The sequence below is a fragment of the Bos taurus genome, chromosome 5 (assembly GCF_002263795.3).
Source record: "Bos taurus isolate L1 Dominette 01449 registration number 42190680 breed Hereford chromosome 5, ARS-UCD2.0, whole genome shotgun sequence".
NCBI classification, from domain to species: Eukaryota; Metazoa; Chordata; class Mammalia; order Artiodactyla; family Bovidae; genus Bos; species Bos taurus.
Window position 1 is genome coordinate 77,762,745 of NC_037332.1, and position 20,422 is coordinate 77,783,166.

Below are 20,422 nucleotides of genomic sequence, written 5' to 3' on the forward strand. Positions count from 1 at the left end.
TTTGATCTCCTTGCAGTCCAAGGGACTCTCAAGAGTCTTCTCCAACACCACAATTCAAAAACATCAATTCTTCTGTGCTCAACTTTCTTTTGGTCCAACTCTCACATCCTTTCGTAACTATTGGAAAAACCATAGCTTTGACTAGATGGAGCTTTGTTGACAAAGTAATGTCTCTGCTTTTTAATATGCTAAGTTGTTCATAGCTTTTCTTCCAAGGAACAAGCGTCTTTTAATTTCATGGCTGCAGTCACCATCTGCAGTGATTTTGGAGCCCAAAAAACTAAAGTCTTTCACTATTTCCCCATCTATTTGACATGAAGTGATGTGACCGGATGCCATGATCTTAGTTTTTTGAATGCTGCGTTTTAAGTCAGCTTTTTCACTCTCTTCTTTTACTTTCATCAAGAGGCTCATTAGTTCTTCTTCGCTTTTGGCCATAAGGCTGGTGTCATCTGCATATCTGACAGGCATTTCTCCTGTCAATCTTGATTCCAGCTTGTACTTCATCCAGCCCAGCATTTCACATGGTGTATTCTCAATATAAGTTAAATAAGCAGGGTGACAATATACAGCCTTGATGTACTCCTTTCCCAATTTGGAACCAGTCTGTTGTTCCATGTCTGGTTCTAACTGTTGCTTCTTGACTTGCATACAGATTTCTCAGGAGACAGATAAGGTGGTCTGGTATTCCCATCTCTTGAAGAATTTTCCAGTTTGTTGTGTTCCACACAGATATACCCATTTGAATGCAGAGTTCCAAAGCATAGCAGGGAGACATAAAAAAGCCTTCCTCAGTGATCAATGCAAAGACATAGAAGAAAACAATAGAATGGGAAAGACTAGAGATCTCTTCAAGAAAATTAGAGATAACAAGGGAACATTTCATGCAAAGGTGGGCACAATCAACAACAGAAATGATATGGACCTAACAGAAGCAGAAGATATTAGAAGAAGTGGAAACAATACACAGAAGAACCATACAAAAAAGATCTTCATGACCCAGATAATCACGATGGTGTGATTACTCACCTAGAGCCAGACATCCTGGAATGCGAAGTCAAGTGGGCCTCAGGAAGCATCCCTATGAACAAAGCTAGTGGAGGTGATGAAATTCCAGTTGAGCTATTTCAAATCCTAAAAGATGATGCTGTGAAAGTGCTGCACTCAACACACCAGCAAATTGGAAAACTCAGCAGTGGCCACAGGACTCGAAAAGGTCAGTTTTCATTCCAATCCCAAAGAAGGGCAATGCCAAAGAATGTTCAAACTGCTGCACAATTCCACTCATCTCACATGCTAGCAAAGTAATCCTCAAAATTCTTCAAGCCAGGCCTCAACAGTATATGAACCATAAACTTCCATATGTTCAAGCTGGATTTAGAAAAGGCAGAGGAACCAGAGATCAAATTACCAACATCCATTGGATCTTCAAAATGAAATATTACTCCACCATAAAAGGGAACAAAATATTGCTGTTTGCAGCAATATGGATGAACCTAGAGAAAATCAGAGGAGAAGGCAATGGCACCCCCGTCCAATACTCTTGCCTGGAAAATCCCATGGACAGAGGAGCCTGGTAGGCTGCAGTTCATGGGGTCGCTAAGAGTCGGAGATGACTGAGCGACTTCACTTTCACTTTTCACTTTCATGCATTGGAGAAGGAAATGGCAACCCACTCCAGTGTTCTTGCCTGGAGAATCCCAGGGATGGGGGAGCCTGGTGGGCTGCTATCTATGGGGTCCCACAGAGTCGGACATGACTGAAGCGGCTTAGCAGCAGCAGCAGAGAAAATCAGAAGTCAGACAAACATTATATGATATCACTTATATGTAGAATTTAAAAAATAATAATAAAAATGAATCTATACATGAAACAGAAACTGACTCACAGACATAGTAAACAAACTTATGGTTAAAAGGGGGAAAGTGGGGGAGGGAAGGGGTAAATTAAGAGTATAGGACTAACAGATACAAAAGGAAAGGAAAGAAAGGAAAGTGAAATCACTCAGTCGTGTCCAACTCTTTGCAACCCCATGGACTGTAGCATACCAGGCTACTCCATCCACGGGGTTTTCCAGGCAAGGGTACTGGAGTGGGTTGCCATTTCCTTCTCCAGAGGATCTTCCCAACCTAGGGATCGAACCCAGGTCTCCCATATTGCAGGCAGACACTTTACCATCTGAGTCACCAGGGATACAAATACAAACTACTATACAAAAACTAGATAAGCCACAAGATTTACTGTATAACACAGAGAACAATATTCAATATCTTATATTAATCTGTAATGGAAAGTAATCTGAAAAAATATGTATGTATAACTGAATCACTTTGCTGTATATCTGAAACTAACAAAATATTGTAAATCAACTATATTTCAATTAAAAAAAAAAACCTTAAAATTTTAAAAGTAAAATAATCTTAAAAATGGAAAAAGAATCTAGGAATTTTAGTGCCTGTGCCTAAGGGAAGGTGCCCAGTTTTGGCCTTCAGCCTCCCATGTTCAGCCATTGATTCAGAGGATTCAGCTGCCTGAGGAACAGTGACGAAGTTACCCACATCCAGACTCCAAAATACTGACACCTATGCCTCAGAATGAACCTTTTGTGTGAGAGATGCTTCAGAGCCTAAGGAGACAGACTGGGCCTCCGTCTAACCAAATAGGACAGATTGTATGAGCTTTGTGTGCCCGCTTGCTGATAAGTTCATGCTCCATGACATCTGTATGGGTGGTCTAATTTTGTCTGAAACTTTCTTTCATTATAACCTGGTAGTGAGGGATGGGGAGTACTGCCGAGGTCCAGCCCCGGCTGATTCAGGGTATTCGAAGGAGAGACAGCCTAGGCGACTATTTATTTATTTATTTATTTTTCAAAGATATAAAGAGTAATAGAATGAGGATAGCTCGGTAGGAAAATTCAGTGGAGAAAAGAAGCTGAGTAGCTTGGTTTACGCGGAAAATCAATATAACTCGTGACACCAGGCTAGCTCTGACCATGGAGGCTGCAGGCGCCCTCTCAAATAGCGGAAGGTGCCCCACCTTAGACACCTTCTCGAGTGGGTCTTAGAAGCCCAGGCAAATAAATGGTCGCAGAGGATATCCACGCTCCAGATGGAGACTCAGCTGGAAGTTAAAGGGAAGAATGACATGGGGAGACCAAGCGTTGGTGAGCAAGGCCTGTAGCTTTATTTTTAACAGGGGCTTATATACCCTAAGTTACACATAGAGGATAATAGGGGATGCAAAGTCAGCAGTCTTTGATCCTTATCAAAAACCAGGGTTTCTTTCCTACAAATTTATCGTATACAAATGGTTTAGGTGATTTACATCATCTTCTGGCCAGAAGGCTTATTAACATCTTATGACTCTTGACAAAGACTTATCAACAAAGACTTATTTTCCCTAAGAGTAATTATTTTAAGGTTTGGCGCCATCTTCCGAAGATAAAATTGCATTCCTATAGGGCGGATGTGTAATGGGTTTACAACAAAGGAAAGAATTTATTACCTTAAGGGTCTAAAGTTACTAACACCAAGGCCACTACTTATTTTTTCTACATACCAACTATATTAATTAATACACATTCAAGGATACAACACAGGGGATGTGGAAACTTGGCAACAAGCATTGGCTCATCAATGAAATCTTTTACTACTCTGACAGTTTCTAACTCTCTGAGAGGCTCTAAGCTATTTGAATATCTTAAGCTTCCCGTGCCCCTCGAGGCTGGGAGACTGTAAACAATCATATGCATAGCTGCAGGAGTCCGGGTAAACTTGTCAGGCGAGTTAGAGAACCATCTGAGGGGTTTGGATTTAAACACTCCTAATTGCCCAGGAACTTTATTAATTGGAGCTGTAAGTTAACTCTTTGACAGAAAGAGCGAGATCGTGGTAGGGGACAGCCCCCAGTAAAGTCAGAGGTGAGAGCACAAAGCAATAAAGTAGGCAGACTCTGGTTTTTTGGGGGTAGATGCTCGAGAATATCCGGGGGGACTCCTGAGGCTTGATCCCGCCTTTGCGTATGCCGAGCCTCCTTCCTCATGACCTTTGTCACGAGTGGAATGTCTCTCGCTGGCTCCCGGCAGAGTACTTAACCCTGACCTATTTCTAACTAAGGGCAGTGAACCAGTTATTTATCAAGAAATAACTTGTTGTATACCAGTTAACAACCATGTCCAATATTCATTTTATTCCTCTTCATTTGTGTGAAAGTCATGACATTTTGAGATTGATTATTGATCAAATCTTTGAAGGGAACTCACAAATAGGCCTAAATGGAGCAGGACCCTATGGTCCTTGTCCCTACCCCATGTCCTTTTCCCTGCCTTTTATCTGTGGGAAGCTTTAGTCAAAGAATAAGTTTAATCTGAGAAATGAGAACATATAAAAACAAAGGAAAACAGTAAAAAGAGACCAAATAATAATAATATAGTCATCAAGCATAGTCAAGGAACCTTAGTTCCTTCTTAAGGACAATAGGTAATATTCTGAGCCATATCCTGTGAGTTGTCTTATAGATACAGAAACCTCAGGTGGGAGAAGTTAATTACATGATGACCAGACTGTACCCACGACATAAGCTGCCACAATTCCGAGAACTGGCCTTAAAGAAATGGGAACAAATGGACCCTAGAACTGCAGATTAACTGTACCTAAAACAACTAAGATGCTGCTGGTCAGACCACGGTGACCAATTTGAAGATGACTTTCAGAGCTGACTAGGCTGTTTCTGCATGTAGCCCCCTCCTTTTGTCTATAAAAGCTCTTGCCCCACTGGTTGCCAGTGTGGGGTAGTTAGCCTTTGTACAGATGTCTGCCACCCTCCCCCACCAAGGTTGCAGATATCTGAAATAAAGCCAACTTGCCTTTCCACCAACCTGGCTTGTTTGTTGTCTTTTGAGCGCCAAGCAATGAGACCCCACACTCCTTTTGGTAACAGTCTTTCTCTTCCCACCTAGGTTCTGGACTAACTGAGAAATATTACAAAGGAATAGGAAACCCAAATACACTTTTAGTGCTGATTAAGTTTAATGTGGAAGATGAAGCTTTGTGCAGAGGACAAAATGATTTATTAACTCTTCATCCTCCAGTCTAGACCTTAGAATAGCTCCCCTGAGGACAAGTTTGGCACAGTAGAGCAGATACATATACCTAGTAGCTCCCTTCATTGAGCTGGAAAAAGAGGGAGAGAGAATTAAACAAATTTGCCATGCATGGGACCTTATATTATTTTCCCCAAAGTGGGAACAGCCCAAATGTCCATCAACTGATAATTGGATAAATAAAATGTGGTATGTCCATACAGTGGACTATTATTCAGCAATAAAAGGAAATGTGTACTGATACATGCTGCACGTAGGTGAATCTTGAAAACGTGCTGCGTGAAAGAAGCCGGTCACAAAGAATTGCACATATCACGTGATTCATATGAAAGGACCCCCCCGCAGTCCCATACCATGGCTCTCAAGAAACAGTACCCAGTTACCCACAACCGGCCCCATCAGCAGCCCTGCCACCTCCAGGGTACTGCAGGGAGGAGATCTATGTTCTGTGCCAGCTGTGAAGAAACTCACTCTCTGCTCCTTCCAGACTCAAAGGGCTCCCTCCTTCTGCTCTTGGTGCTTCCTTTATGCAATCATGAACCTGGGATTAAGATTGTGAAATTAAATTCATTCTCATTTCATAAAGATGAAAAAGCAAAGTTTGTTCTAATCGTCAAAGCCTAGTTTTGACACTAGGACTGAGTCTATTTAGCAAAAACTCTAAACATTATACAAAACAATATTTAATATTATCTCTAGAGATCAAGTATTAAAATATATATGTTGCTGTTGTTCAGTCACCCAGTCGTGTCCGACTCTTTGTGACCTCATAGACGGTAGCACGCCAGGCCTCCTGTTCCTCATCATCTCCTGAAGTTTGCCCAAGTTCATGTCCATTGCATTGGTGATGCCATCTAGCCATCTCATCTATATGCATACATATATATATATAAATCATGGTGAAAACTTTTGTTAGTATAAAAGAAAATTGTATTTTAAGTAAATTTCCTTCTCAAAAAAAAAGGAACCAGATTTATAATGTTATTTTATACACTGTTAGGTCATTAGATTATTATGTAAGTATGGTTCAGCTGTTGTCTATTTTAGCAAAATAGACTCAGAATTCATGGAATGAACTAAGTTATTACTGTGGCTTCTATCCAGAACAAAAACAAAGCAGAGATATAGCAATGATCATGGAAGCATTTTTAACAGCAAGAACTTTGTTAAATACTTTTTGGCATAGCAAAAAAGAGTAGCACTTAAAAAACACAGCAAATTGCTTAAGGTTTACAGTATATCTTTAAGAGCATATGGTCACAACTATACTCCAATAAAAATTAATTTTTTAAAAGATGAGTGTATGGTCAAAGAATTTCAGGGCATTTTGGTCAAAAAAATGTGTTGATAGTGACCAGAATCTTGTTTTAGGGATATCCACACAAAAAAAGACATATTATAGGATAGTGAGATTCATTATAAATGTAAATTTAGACATATATTGTTTACTTTTTAAAAAGAGCTAATGGACATGAAAACAAAGTTGATGAACTTCAGCAAAACAATAAAAAGTCATTAAAGCACAAATTCCACACATCAGCCACAATATTACTTTGCAGGCAGACTTTCTCAGACCTATGCTGAAATTGCCTTAGTGCAGTATTGAGAGAAATTTCACTTAAGCCAGAAATGCTGTTTTAATCAACCCACTGAGAGAGGAACCAAAGAAAAACCTACTCCATGTAAGGAGTTCTTTGTCTCCAGGCCATCTCTACAAATTTAGGTCAACAACCACAAGCATGGAACACAGAGAAACAGAAAGGAAATTTGTATTTTTTTGCAAACTTAGTACATATCAGGCTGTACATAGTCAATTTTTTTAACTCCACAGTACACATCTATGAAGTATTTTACTGCTTTATGGATGACAAAACTGATGTTCATTAAGTAGAGATATTTATCCAGCACAGCCAGAATCCAAACCCAGGTTTATCTTCTATCAAGTTCTCTGCTCTTAGGGAGTTCTGCTCAATGTTATGTGGCAGCCTGGATGGAAAAGGGGTTGGAGAGAATGGATACATGTATATGTATGACTGAGTCCCTTTGCTGTTCACCTGAAACTATCACAACATTGTTAATCAACTATAATATAAAATAAAAAGATTTTTTTTAAAGTTCTCCTCTGTTCTTTCTGGACCTCATCCACTTCAGATTTAGGTATAAACCAAGACCCTCACTTTAACCAGACTGCCACCTCTGATCAGATTGGGACCTCCTGAGAAGTACTTAGAAAGGAGGAACATAGGGAAGGAGAAGCGAAGAGAGAAAGGTATCAACATTGAAATTCAGAAATCTAGTCCAGGTCAACAACCTTTTGCCATAATAGGCCAATTATTGTAAATAGTTTAGGTTTTTCAGGCTACATGATCTCTGTTCAAGTCAACTATTACAGTATAAAAACAGCCATAGACCATGTTTACACAAACACAGCAGCTATGTTCCAATAAAAGTTTATTTATGGATGTTGGAATTTGAATTTTTTATAATTTTAACATGCTACAAAATAGACCTGTTTCCCCCAATCATTTAAAAATATAAAAACCATTCTTGATTCATGGGCTAAACAAAAACAGGCATTGGGCCAGATTTGGCCAAAGACCCCCAGCTTGCCAACTCCTGCCCTGGGTTAAACCAACCCTCAACTAGTAACAAGTGTTCAATCAAACATTCAGGCTTAATAAAAATAGCATGAAACTCTTAACAAAAGACAATAGAGCATTTTATCTATCTGATATACTGAAGATAGTGAGACCTGTTATACAAACAGAAGCCTTTAATGAAATAAATCAAATTGATGAGCAGAGAGTAAAACACAGACTCCTTTGAAACAAATGGCTACAAACAATATCTGAGATTTTAAAAGGGTTACTTACTGGTGAAATAAAAATTCACATTTTAAGGCCAGACAAGAAAAATTTAAACATGATTTTTTTCTCTATTTCAGCCTCTTCCCTCCCCTCTAGTGTGAATTGTGCATCTGCATACTGTTTTAACAAGACCTTCCCAAAGGCAGAAATACCCACTCAAACATAAAGATCAATCTTTTTTTTCTGGCACCAACCATAGAAGATAATATTCCTTTCTCAATTCTTTAAGGGATCACAGTGACTCACCACTTGCCTTGTATGTGCAGACATCTTTGGTGAACGTCATGAAGAATGCCAATATATCATTTCCCTTAAAGATAGTGGTTGGTGCAGAACAGACTGGTCAGGCCTGGGGAGATATTATGGCCTGGGGAGATACTGGGCCACACCTAATGGAAGTTCCTAGCTTAAATACTTAATTGTGACCTTATAAATGTTACTAGCTATGTTACTTATATTCTGCCTATTTCTACAAGATTATTATTTCTTGCTTTGCCAAATGGGCGACTGAGCCTCAAAATGATGGATCACATATATAGTTCAATAAGATCAATGATTCAGTTCAGTTCAGTTCAGTCACTTAGTCGTGTCCAACTCTTTGTGACCCCATGAACTGCAGCACGCCAGGCCTCCCAGAGTCCACCCAAACCCATGTCCATTGAGTCCACCCAACTCCCAGAGTCCACTCAAATCCATGTCCATTGAGTCGGTGATGCCATCCAACCATCTCATCCTCTGTTGTCCCCGTCTCCTTTTGCCCTCAATCTTTCCCAGCATCAGGGTCTTTTCCAATGAGTCAGCTCTTTGCATCAGGTGGCCAACATATTGGAGTTTCAGCTTCAATATCAGTCTTTTCAATGAACATCCATGACTGATCTCCTTTAGGATGGACTGAGATCAATGATTGTAATACTGCAATTCTAGACATAGGAAGAAGAAATGAAAGGGAACCATTCCCAGGATCATAACAGCCTAGTAAAGCAGGTGGTCCAGAGACTTTTTGGTTACTTTTAACAAGGCCTAGTCCAGCAATGAGGAACTTCCCAGGTAGCTCAGTGGTAAAGAATCTACCTGCCAATGCAGGAGACATAGGAGACATGGGTTCAATCCCTGGGTAAAGAAGATGCTCTGGAGAAGAAAATGGCAACCCACTCTAGTAGACTTGCCTGGATAATCCCATGGACAGAGGAGCTTAGCTGGCTCCAGTCCATGGGGTTGCAAAGAGTTGGCCATGACTGAGCATGCACGCATGCAGTCCAGCAATAACACACTGAGTGGCCTATCAACAAAATCTTCCCTGACCTGGGAATGAGCATTCCTAGCATCATGGGCCAAATGGGTCATAAAACGCTTCCTGAATCTTGGTCAAAATTCAGAATGAAGGGGAATTGTAAAATAAAGAATGTTGGGGGAAGAAAAAGCATGTTGCACACCATCCAGTTCTACAAGAATCAAGTCATTAGCTACTGAAACCATTGACCAACAAAAATATACCCTGAAAGAAACTCAGGGCAAAGATGACGATGAGGCACTTTTGGCTCTGGGAAAACAGGAAAAAACAGGCTCTTGGTAGTTAGAAATATTTCAGGAGATATTTTTTGTAAACTTGGACTCTTACTTCTTCCCATACTTTGAACAGCGCTAAAACCATTAACTAAGATATCTGTTCCTCACGGCTAGCAGCAACCTTCCACTGAGAAGTCAGCTTGGTTGAATGTACCCCTTCACCAAAATCACATGTATACTGACCTCCTCATTTTCCTCTCTGAACTTTCTGAGAAACTGTCTCCCATAATCCTCGGTTTGGCTGAAATAAAAAATTCCATTTCTTTCTCGGACTATTTATTAAATTTTTGTTGACTTTATTCAGTTCAGTTCAGTCACTCAGTCATGTCCAACTATTTGTGACCCTATGGACTGCAGCACGCCAGTCTTCCCTGTCCATCACTAACTCCCGGAACTTACTCAAACTCAAGTCCATCTATTTGGTAATACCATCCAGCCATCTCATCCTCAGTTATCCCCTTCTCCTCCTGCCTTCAATCTTTTCCAGCATCACGGTCTTTTCCAATGAGTCAGTTCTTTGCATCAGGTGGCCAAAGTATTGGAGCATCAGCATCAGTCCTTCCAATGAATATTCAGGACTGATATCCTTTAGGATTCATGGAACTGATCTCCTTGCTGTCCAAGGGACTCTCAAGAGGCTTCTCCAACACCGCAGTTCCAAAGTATCAATTCTTCTGTGCTCGGCTTTCTTCATGGTCCAACTCTCACATCCATACGTGACTACTAGAAAAACCATAGCTTTCACTATATGGACCTTTGTTGACAAAGTAAAATCCCTGCTTTTTAATATGCTGTCTAGGTTGGTCATAGCTTTTCTTTCAAGGAGCAAGCTTCTTTTAATTTCATGACTGCAATCACCATCTGCAGTGATTTTGGAGCCCAAGAAAAGAGTCTGTCACTGTTTGCATTGTTTCCCCATATTTTCCATGAAGTGATAGGACCGGATGCCATGATCTTAGTTTTTTGAATGTTGAGTTTGAAGCCGGCTCTTTTACTCTCCTCTTTCACTTTCATTAAGAGGCTCTTTAGTTCCTCTTCACTTTCTGCCATAAGGGTGGTGTCATCTGTGTATGTGAGGTTATCAGTATTTCTCCAAGCAATCTTGATTCCAGCTTGGGCTTCACTAGCCAGGCATTTCACATGATGTATTCTACATATAAATTAAATAAGCAAGGTGGCAATATACAGCATTGATGTACTCCTTTCCCAATTTTGAACCAGTCCATTGTTACTGGTTCAAACTGTTCTAATGTCCAATTCTAACTGTTGCTTCTTGACTTGCATACAGGTTCCTCAGGAGGCAGGTCAGGTAGTCTGGTATTCCCATCTCTTGAAGAATTTTCCAGTTTGTTGTGCTCCACACAGTCAAAGGCTTTAGCATAGTCAATAAAGCAGAAGTAGATGTTCTTCTGGAATTCTGTTTTTCCTATGATCCACTAGATGTTGGCAATTTGATATTGGCTCCTCTGCTTTTTCTAAATCCAGCTTGAACATATGGAAGTTCTCAGTTCACTGTTGAAGCCTGATTGGAGAATTTTGAGCATTACTTGGCCAGCATGTAAAATGAGTGCAATTATGTGGTAGTTTAAACATTCTTTGGCATTGCCTTTCTTTGGGATTGGAATGAAAATTGACCTTTTCCAGTCCTGTGGCCACTGCTGAGTTTTCCAGATTTGCCGGCATATTGAATGCAGCACTTTCACAACATCATCTTTTAGGATTTGAAATAGCTCAACTGGAATTCCATCACCTCCACTAGCTTTGTTCGTAGTGAATCTTCCTAAGGCCCACTTGACTTTGTGCTCCAGGATGTCTGGCTCTAGGTGAGTGATCACACCATTGTGGTTATCTGGGTCATGAAGATCTTTTTTGTATAGTTCATCTGTGTATTGTCACCACCTTTTCTTAATATCTTCTGCTTCTGTTAGGTCCATATCATTTCTATTGTTGATTGTGCCCATCTTTGCATGAAATGTTCCCTTGTTATCTCTAATTTTCTTGAAGAGATCTCTATTTCCCATTCTATTGTTTTCCTCTATTTCTTTGCATTGACGACTTAGGAAGGCTTTCTTATCTCTCCTTGCTATGCTTTGGAAGTCTGCATTCAGATGGAATATCTTTCCGTTTCTCCTTTGCCTTTTGCTTCTCGTCTTTTCTCAGCTATTAGTAAGTCCTCCTCAGACAGCCATTTTGTCTTTTTGCATTTCTTCTTCTTGGGGACGGTTTTGATCATCACCTCCTGTACAATGTTACAAAGCTCTGCCCATAGTTCTTTAGGAACTCTATCAGATCTAATCCTTTGAGTCTATTTGTCACTTCCACTGTATAATTGTAAGGGATTGGATTTAGGTCATACCAGAATGGTCTAGTGGTTTTCCCTACTTTCTTCAATTTAAGCCTGAATTTTGCAATAAGGAGTTCATGATCTGAGACAGAGTTAGCTCCCGGTCTTGTTTTTGCAGACTGTATAGAGCTTCTCCATCTTCGGCTGCAAAGACTAAAATCAGTCTGATTTCATAACAACCATCTGCTGATGTCCATGTGTAAAGTCATCTTTTGTGTTTTTGGAAGAAGGCATTTGCTATGACCAGTGGTTTCTCTTGGCAAAACTTTGTTAGCCTTTGCCCTGCTTCATTTTGTACTCCAATGCCAAACTTGCCTGTTACTCCAGGTATCTCTTGACTTCCTAATTTTGCATTACTCTCCCCTATGATGAAAAGGATATGGTTGGCATTATTGTTGTTGTTCAGTTGCTCAGTCATATCCGACTCTTTGCAACTACATGGACTGCAGCACGTCAGGCTTCCCTGCCCTTTACAATCTCCCAGAGCTTACTCAACCTCATGTCCACTGAGTTGGTGATGTCACCCAACCGTCTTGTCCTCTGTCATCCCCTTTTCCTCCTGCCTTCAATCTTTTCCAGCATCAGGGTCTTTTCAAATGAGTCAGTTCTTTGCATCAGGTGGCCAGAGTATTGGAGTTACAGCTTCAACATCAGTCCTTCCAATGAATATTCAAGACTGATTTCCTTTAGTATGGACTGGTTGGATCTCCTTGCAGTCCAAGGGACTCTCAAGACTTCTCCAATACCACAGTTCAAAAGCATCAATTCTTCGGTGCTCAGCCTTCTTCATAGTCCAACTTTCACATCCATACATGACTACTGGAAAAACCATAGCCTTGACTAGACGGACGTTTGTTGGCAAAGTAATGTCTCTGCGTTTTAATATGCTGTCTAGGTTGGTCATAACTTTTCTTCCAAGGAGTAAGTGTCTTTTAATTTCATGGCCGCAGTCCCCATCTGCAGTGATTTTGGAGCCCCCTAAAATGAAATCTGACACTATTTCCACTGTTTCTCCTTCTATCTGCCATGAAGTGATGGGGCCAGATGCCATGATCTTTGTTTTCTGAATGTTGAGCTTTAAGCCAACTTTTTCATTCTCCTCTTTCACTTTCATCAAGAGGTTCTTTAGTTCTTCTTCACTTTCTGCCATAAGGGTGGTATCATCTGCATATCTGAGGTTATTGATATATCTCCTGGAAATCTTGATTCTAGCGTGTGTTTCCTCCAGTCCAGTGTTTCTCATGATGCACTCTGTTCTTAAGTTAAATAAGCAGGGTGACAATATACAGCCTTGGCATACTTCTTTTCCAATTTGGAACCAGTCTGTTGTTCCATGTCCAGTTCTAACTGTTGCTTCCTGACCTGCATACAGGATTCTCAGGAGGCAGGTCAGGTGGTTTGGTATCTCTTTCAGAATTTTCCATAGTTTATTGTGATCCACACAGTCAAAGGCTTTGGCATAGTCAATAAAGCAGAAATAAATGTTTTTCTGGAACTCTCTTGCTTTTTCAATGATCCAGCAGATGTTGGCAATTTGATCTCTGGTTCCTCTGTCTTTTCTAAAACCAGCTTGAACATCTGGAAGTTCACGGTTCACGTATTGTTGAAGCCTGGCTTGGAGAACTTTGAGCATTACTTTAGTACCATGTGAGATGACTGCAATTGTGCGGTAGTTTGAGCATTGTTTGGCATTGCCTTTTTGCGGGTGGCATTATTAACTAGGCCTAATAACCAAGGGAGATTAACCTTAATACAGCATGATTTGTTTTCAGAAAACATTGAATCTTATATTTATGCCACAACAAATATATGTTCTTAACATAAATAAATGTTATAATTGGTGTCCTGTTGGCCAAGGTGTTAACGAATCTGCCTGTAACTCAGGAGGCTCAGGTTCAGTCCGTGTGTTGGGAAGATCCCCTGGAGAACAGAATGGCAACCCATTCCAGTATTCTTGCTTGGAGAACTCCATGGACAGAGGAGCCTAGTGGGCTACAGTCCACGGGTTGCAAAAAGTCAGACATGATTGAGCAATTAACACTTTCACTTTTTTCCTTTAAAAATCTATATCTTAATTTGAGTATTTCTGTTGAGTATTTCTGTTTATCTGTTCAGACTAGTCTTTTTTTACACATGAAATTCTTCCTTCAAAAGATGATGTTAATAAGAAAAGTATGATTCAGTTTCAAGTAACTTCATAGTAAATTCTATGAAAGCTATGCAATCCTATAAAGAGACATATTGTATCTTCTGAGATATTCACTAAAGAAAATTTGATTAGAGAACCCTGGTAGAGCTACCATAATGGATACATCAAGAAAATGAACTAGAAGCTGCTAAGTTTGAGGATTTAAGACAGTAGACATGTTGCTGTACTTCAAAGTAGAAATAGACAGTTCATTTGTACACTTGTCATAGTTCTCTCTGAGAAATACTGTCAAAGGAAAAACAGGCTCTGAAAATGAATGAACAGGGGTGGAACTGAATGCAAATAAGAGCTTCACTCTGTGGTATCTGCTTTCTGGCAGCAGCAGGAAATGTTCAGTCTGCCATTTGGAAACTCCTCATCAGTGCACTGACATTCTCTGCTGTCAGACCCTGTTCTTGGAGGGTGAAGAGCCCCCAAGAATCCTTCAGGAAAAGCAGTATCCTTGTCAATTGTCAATGCCCTTGACAGGCTATAGGACAACCTGTCAGCTAGCTGGTGGTACTAAATTAATGAATAACGACATTGAAAGAAAAAAAAAAAACCCACAAAACTAACAATTTAGCATAGAATAATCAATGAAAAAACTTTCAGTTTTTTTTTTAAGGTGTTAAAATGTCCCCATTACTGAAGTGTTGAGTGTGGGAGCAGTTAGCAAGCATTCTTCTACATTTCAGTTCTACAAGACCTTTTATTTAGTGTGTCTTAATAATAGCAACTGGAGAAGGCAATGGCACCCAACTTCAGTACTCTTGCCTGGAAAATCCCATGGATGGAGGAGCCTGGGAGGCTGAAGTCCATGGGGTTACTAAGAGTTGGACACGACTGAGCGACATCACTTTCACTTTAATCATAGCAACACAAAATTCTCCCTTTGTAAGGAAGGAAGATCTCAGGATCACATCTCAAGATCACAGCAACGCAAAAGGTATGTCCACAGGTTGGAGTTTTCATATACACAAGGTAGGAGCAGATTTTATTTGGCCATATTCCTTCAGAAATCAATTTAAAACAAGTTAAAACAAAATTTTTAAGCTTTTAATTTATTTGAAACAGATCGTCTTTTTAAGAATACCATATAAATTATATCTAATTTATATTTATATAATTATATTACAATTATTTAAACATTTATAAATATTGTAATTAATTTATATACTGAGCTACCAAAAAGAAATTTCTTGGGAATAACTCTTAGCCTATAGCAAGAATCCACATTTCCTCCTCCTCAGGCCATGGGAGGTATCATCCATTCGTCATGGCCAACATTATGAAATTCCATCTCAATCATTCTAACACAGCTGCTTTTTCAGAGATACTGCTGACTTGCAATCCATTTGCTTTCTGTGTCTTGTGGCAGTCACTAAATTTACGAAGTATCTCCTGTAAAGAATAATCCTTGTTTAGGAAATCTTGTGGAAGAGCCTCCTATTGGCTCACTTAGTGCTATTTCCAACCCCTTCTAGCTTTCCATCCTGCACTGTGTATACTGGAAAACTAAGAACTCAGTTTTCTAGACTCCCTGTGGCCACAGTTACATATATGACCCAGGTTTTGCCAAGCAAGCCTGGGAGATTTGGAAAGTTGACAAAGATCTGATGAAAAGGCTGTACAGTTGTTGCAGAGGCATTTGTTCTTCCAGGCAGAGGTTCTACTGACCAAGCCCTAGTATCATGGGTCCCCAGTGCCTACATGCATGAGTAGCAGTGGGGTTTCTGTGTTGGCAGCCCATGGTGTTGTAGGGTATTTCTTTGAGCTGTGCATCATTCAAGCTCTTGGAAATTCTACAAGCTACCCTATATTCTAAAATAAAGAGGTAGAGTGCATTACTTTGTTTCAACTAAAATCCTGACAAATACAAGCTTGGTCCCTAAATGCAAGGGCATTTTGAGGATCCAGTATCCCTGGATGTGAAAACTGACTCTATAATTGTTAGCTGAGACATCTTGGGCAAGTTCCCCAAACTCTCTGTGCTTAAGTTCCACTGTTACAAAAGGAGGTTTGGGGGAGGCTAATACCTACCACATGGGGATGCTATGAAGAGACAGTGAGGTGATGTTAATAACATAACTAGTGTAGGGATTGGGGTAGGGGGAGGATAATTCATTAATAATAGGTTCTTCATACATCATTGTGTCTTACATATTAAAAGCATAATATTTATATTGGAGTAGACTACAAAACTGTTTAAAGACATCCAGTGGTGGGCAGGGAAAAGTATTCAGTTCAAACTAGGACAAAACAAAAAATAAAATTACAGGAGAGGATTGGGCCAGGAATATGTGAATGTGAGCTCACAGTGTCAGATGAGATAATGCTTAGAAATAAGACCAGACTGATGTGCTAAAAAGAGAAAGTTAACTATAGGTTAGGAATTCATGCTTTAACAAGTAAAAGAAAATTTAATTTCATTTTTAAACAAGTAACAAATAAATTTTCTCATAAAACATGGCCAGAGGTAGATTGTTGCTGCATCAGTTCAGCTGCGAAATGATGCCATGAGGGATTCAGCTCTCCTCTGGCTCTGCTGTGCTTATCATTGGCTTTTGTCCTCTACGTGTAGCAGGAGGGATACTGCTCCAAGCAATCCCCCAATTCAAGCCAAGAAAAGATGGAGGGGGCAAGAGCATTTTCCTTTGGTGTGCTTGTTTTATTTTTCAGGAAAGGTAACTCTCCTAGGTCAGCTCTACTTCCATCTCATTTGCCGGAATTGGCTCATGTATCCACTTTAAATAAATTATTAGCTAAGGAAACAAAATCATAAGGAACTCTTTAATTAAAAAATATATCATGTTAGCTGTTTGGTTTATAAAGGGAAAGCAAAATATTCCTGTTTTGAAGAAGTGGACACATAAGGGTGAATTGAAACAATAAAGGCAAGCTTTTTTTTTCCTTTTCTATTTATCCCTGAAAGTTCTTGTGCAGTGCCAAGAAGAGAAGTGTTTCTTATAACCATATATAGCCCTGTCTTAAGATCTGCTGGAAATCCAACAGGAACTGGCAGAGAGATGGAGATATGCCCAAGAAATTAATGAATGTGACTAGGAAGCATACTGGTAATAGAACCACACCCCAACCTATTGACAGTTCCTTAAACTTAGGAAGTCCAAAGTCCTGTGTGTGTATGTGTGTGTGTGTGTCTGTGTTGTGGAGGTATAGGTTGATTCATGTCTGATCCAGGTCAAGTCAGTAGCTAAGGAATCCCTTCTGATAGACAGGGACTTTGGTGTAAGAGTCAACGCATATTGGCAAAAATTGATGTCAAAATTATAGCACCATTGTGGACTCAGGGATAGTCAAGAGACAGAACAAAGCTGGAGTGTTTGGGTGCTGAGACCAATTCTACTGGGAAGAAAAAAGAAGGTTAACTAGAGCTATGCAGGGGATTTGGTCCATCACCAGGTGGACTGGTTAATGGTAGGACTCAAATCCCGATAGGCACAGACTCCCATTAATCAAATTAGACACACAAAATATGCAGTGAGGAAGGGAAAAGAGCTGTGCATCTGAAATTTGCCCTGGGCTCAGGTAAGCAAATCAACTCTAGATCCTACCCATGTGAGACGCTGGAGGCCCTAATCCAGGCAGATTTGTTTTTCATTGACTTGGAGACTGCAGGTGTAAAGCAAGGCTGTGACACTCAGCTGTTGCAAGAGGGAAATTTGTTCCTTTAGCAAATTGATCACCCATTGAGCACCAAACATTCTAAGTGCTGGACATACAATAGAAGGCAAAGCATGTAATCCCTACCCTCATGAAGTTCACTAGCTTCCCCTGAACAGTAACTACTGTCCAAGGCCACAACTTACCAAGGCTTCAGCACCCTCTAATATGGAAGGAATGAGTTTCATGTAGGGATCAAAAGTGTACAAGACAGGAGTCCTGTCTTCAAGGACCTGACAGTCTAAAAGGAAAGTTTCAGTCAGGAGACTATTTCAGGAGATTTCCAAAGGGACAGACCACTCACACTAAGACCATGACAGCTTCAGGAAACTAGTATCCCTGCTTCTCAGAAAGTGTTCCCACCGTTTCACAAAGGGCAAGGGTTACAACTAGAGTTACTCTTCCTCTAGTACAAGGAGAGTCAACTGGAGCACCCTACACGTGTCACTTGTCCCCAGCCTTTGCATCTTACCAGTTAGGTTTTCAGAGCCCAATATTCCCCTGGTAAATGTGGGCATTACCAGTTTAACTGATAATCAGGATACATCGAGAACAGGAGAGTCAGCGACATATGGCATTAATAATAAACTGTCAGTGCAGGTGTCTATACTTCTAACAGTTGTGACTGGGTCTTCATTTTTCCTCCATGTTGCCCGATATGGCCTGAAAACTCTGTCAGTGATGGTTCACTTTACTAACAAGATAACCTAAATTACAGTTATGAATAGAGCTGAAAAACAGTTCAGAAATGTAAACTCACTCAAGCAAACCACCACTTTCTTATTCCATTCTCCAGAGAGCCTGTTAAAGCATATGTTATCAGGGCACATGTGTCTTTCAGACAACACTCAGCTTTCCAAGGTGGTAGAGTTAACATGCACTATTAAAATAAAAAATGCAGGGGGAAGTTTACAGTTTAACTAACTGTAATGTTGAATAATCAGTACACAGTGAAACTGATTAATTTAGTTAAGTTTCCATTATTTTTTTATAGCATATTCAAAAGCAGAGACATTACTTTGCCAACAAAGATCTGTCTAGTCAAGGCTATGGTTTTTCCATTGGCCATGTATGGATGTGAAAGTTGGACTGTGAAGAAAGCTGAGCACCAAAGAATTGATGTTTTTGAACTGTGGTGTTGGAAAAGACTCTTGAGAGTCCCTTGGACTGCAAGGAGATCCAACCAGTCCATTCTAAACGAGATCAGTCCTGGCTGTTCTTTGGAAGGAATGATCCTAAAGCTGAAACTCCAGTACTTTGGCCACCTCATGCAAAGAGTTTACTCATTGGAAAAGACTCTGATGCTGGGAGGGATTGGGGGCAGGAGGAGAAGGGGATGACAGAGGATGAGATGGCTGGATGGCATCACTGACTCAATGGACGTGAGTTTGAGTGAACTCCGGGAGTTGGTGATGGACAGGGAGGCCTGGCGTGCTGCGATTCATGGGGTCGCAAAGAGTCGGACACGACTGAGCGACTGAACTGAACTGAGTCAGCTAATGAGAAAAGCATTAATTATTGGTAAAATAATTATAGATAATATGACAGAAGAAGGAAGAGAGGAAATATGGATTTAGCTAATCCATGATGTAGATAGCCAGTTTCTGAATTTACATTAATTAATATGTAATTAGCATATAATTGATTGTTGATCAAGAATTCAACACAGAAGATAATTAATGTCAAATCCATGTAATAAAATCCACTTCCCTTTCCAAGGATCAGCAGTACATGTTAAAAGGCAAATTTTGTAGCATCAGCAATATTTTTAAAAAATCTTTGAAATATGGTATAAAATATAAATTAAAATAATATTGAAATACCATTTCTCAACTTTTGGCAAAACCCCTGAATTTGGCATTATACTGCTAGCAAGGTTGTGGGAAAATTAGGCTCTGTCATACACTTCTGATGGAAATTAAAACTAGTTCAGGCTTTATAAAGCAGAATTTGTCAATATCTAACAAAATTGCAGGTGTATTTATCTTTTGGTCCAACATTCCCATTTTTAGTAGTCTATCACAAAGATGTAAGCATAAATAAACAAAAAATATTTGCTTATATTTGCATAATCCATCAATTAAAAGTTAATGAAATGCTGATGAAAATAGTTGCCCATGAAGAAACAGGATGGAAGGAGAAGTTATGGAAATGAGACTTATCTGAATGTGTTTATTTAGTTTTAACTTTGTAGTAATAAAAATGTTCACATAATAATAAATTAAATTAAAAATCAAGGTACAGAAATTGAAAATAAATCAAAACGAATATTCACTATATGCACAGTATATTTGAACATTCTCAATGATACATATTCTAAAGATAAAAGACCTGTAAAAAAATCTTGAACTTCATTCAACACTGTTATTGTTAGTAATGACATTAATATTGATACATTGGTACAAATATATTCATATTGCAAGCTAAAATAAGTAATTATGCTAATATTATTTGGAAACAGAGTTTTCAACTTGAGATACAATTCATTTAAATCAAAGGTTTGAAGTAAAAACCTAGTAATCTGAGATTTGAGTTGGAAATATCAGTGTATACTCACAATTTCTTCCTGTAGCTATCCAATGAAGAGCCCTAGAAACAAGGACAATCAAGTATTAATAGCAATGAATGTTCCCCAAATCTAGACTGCAGTCTTCAAATATCATTTTTCATCT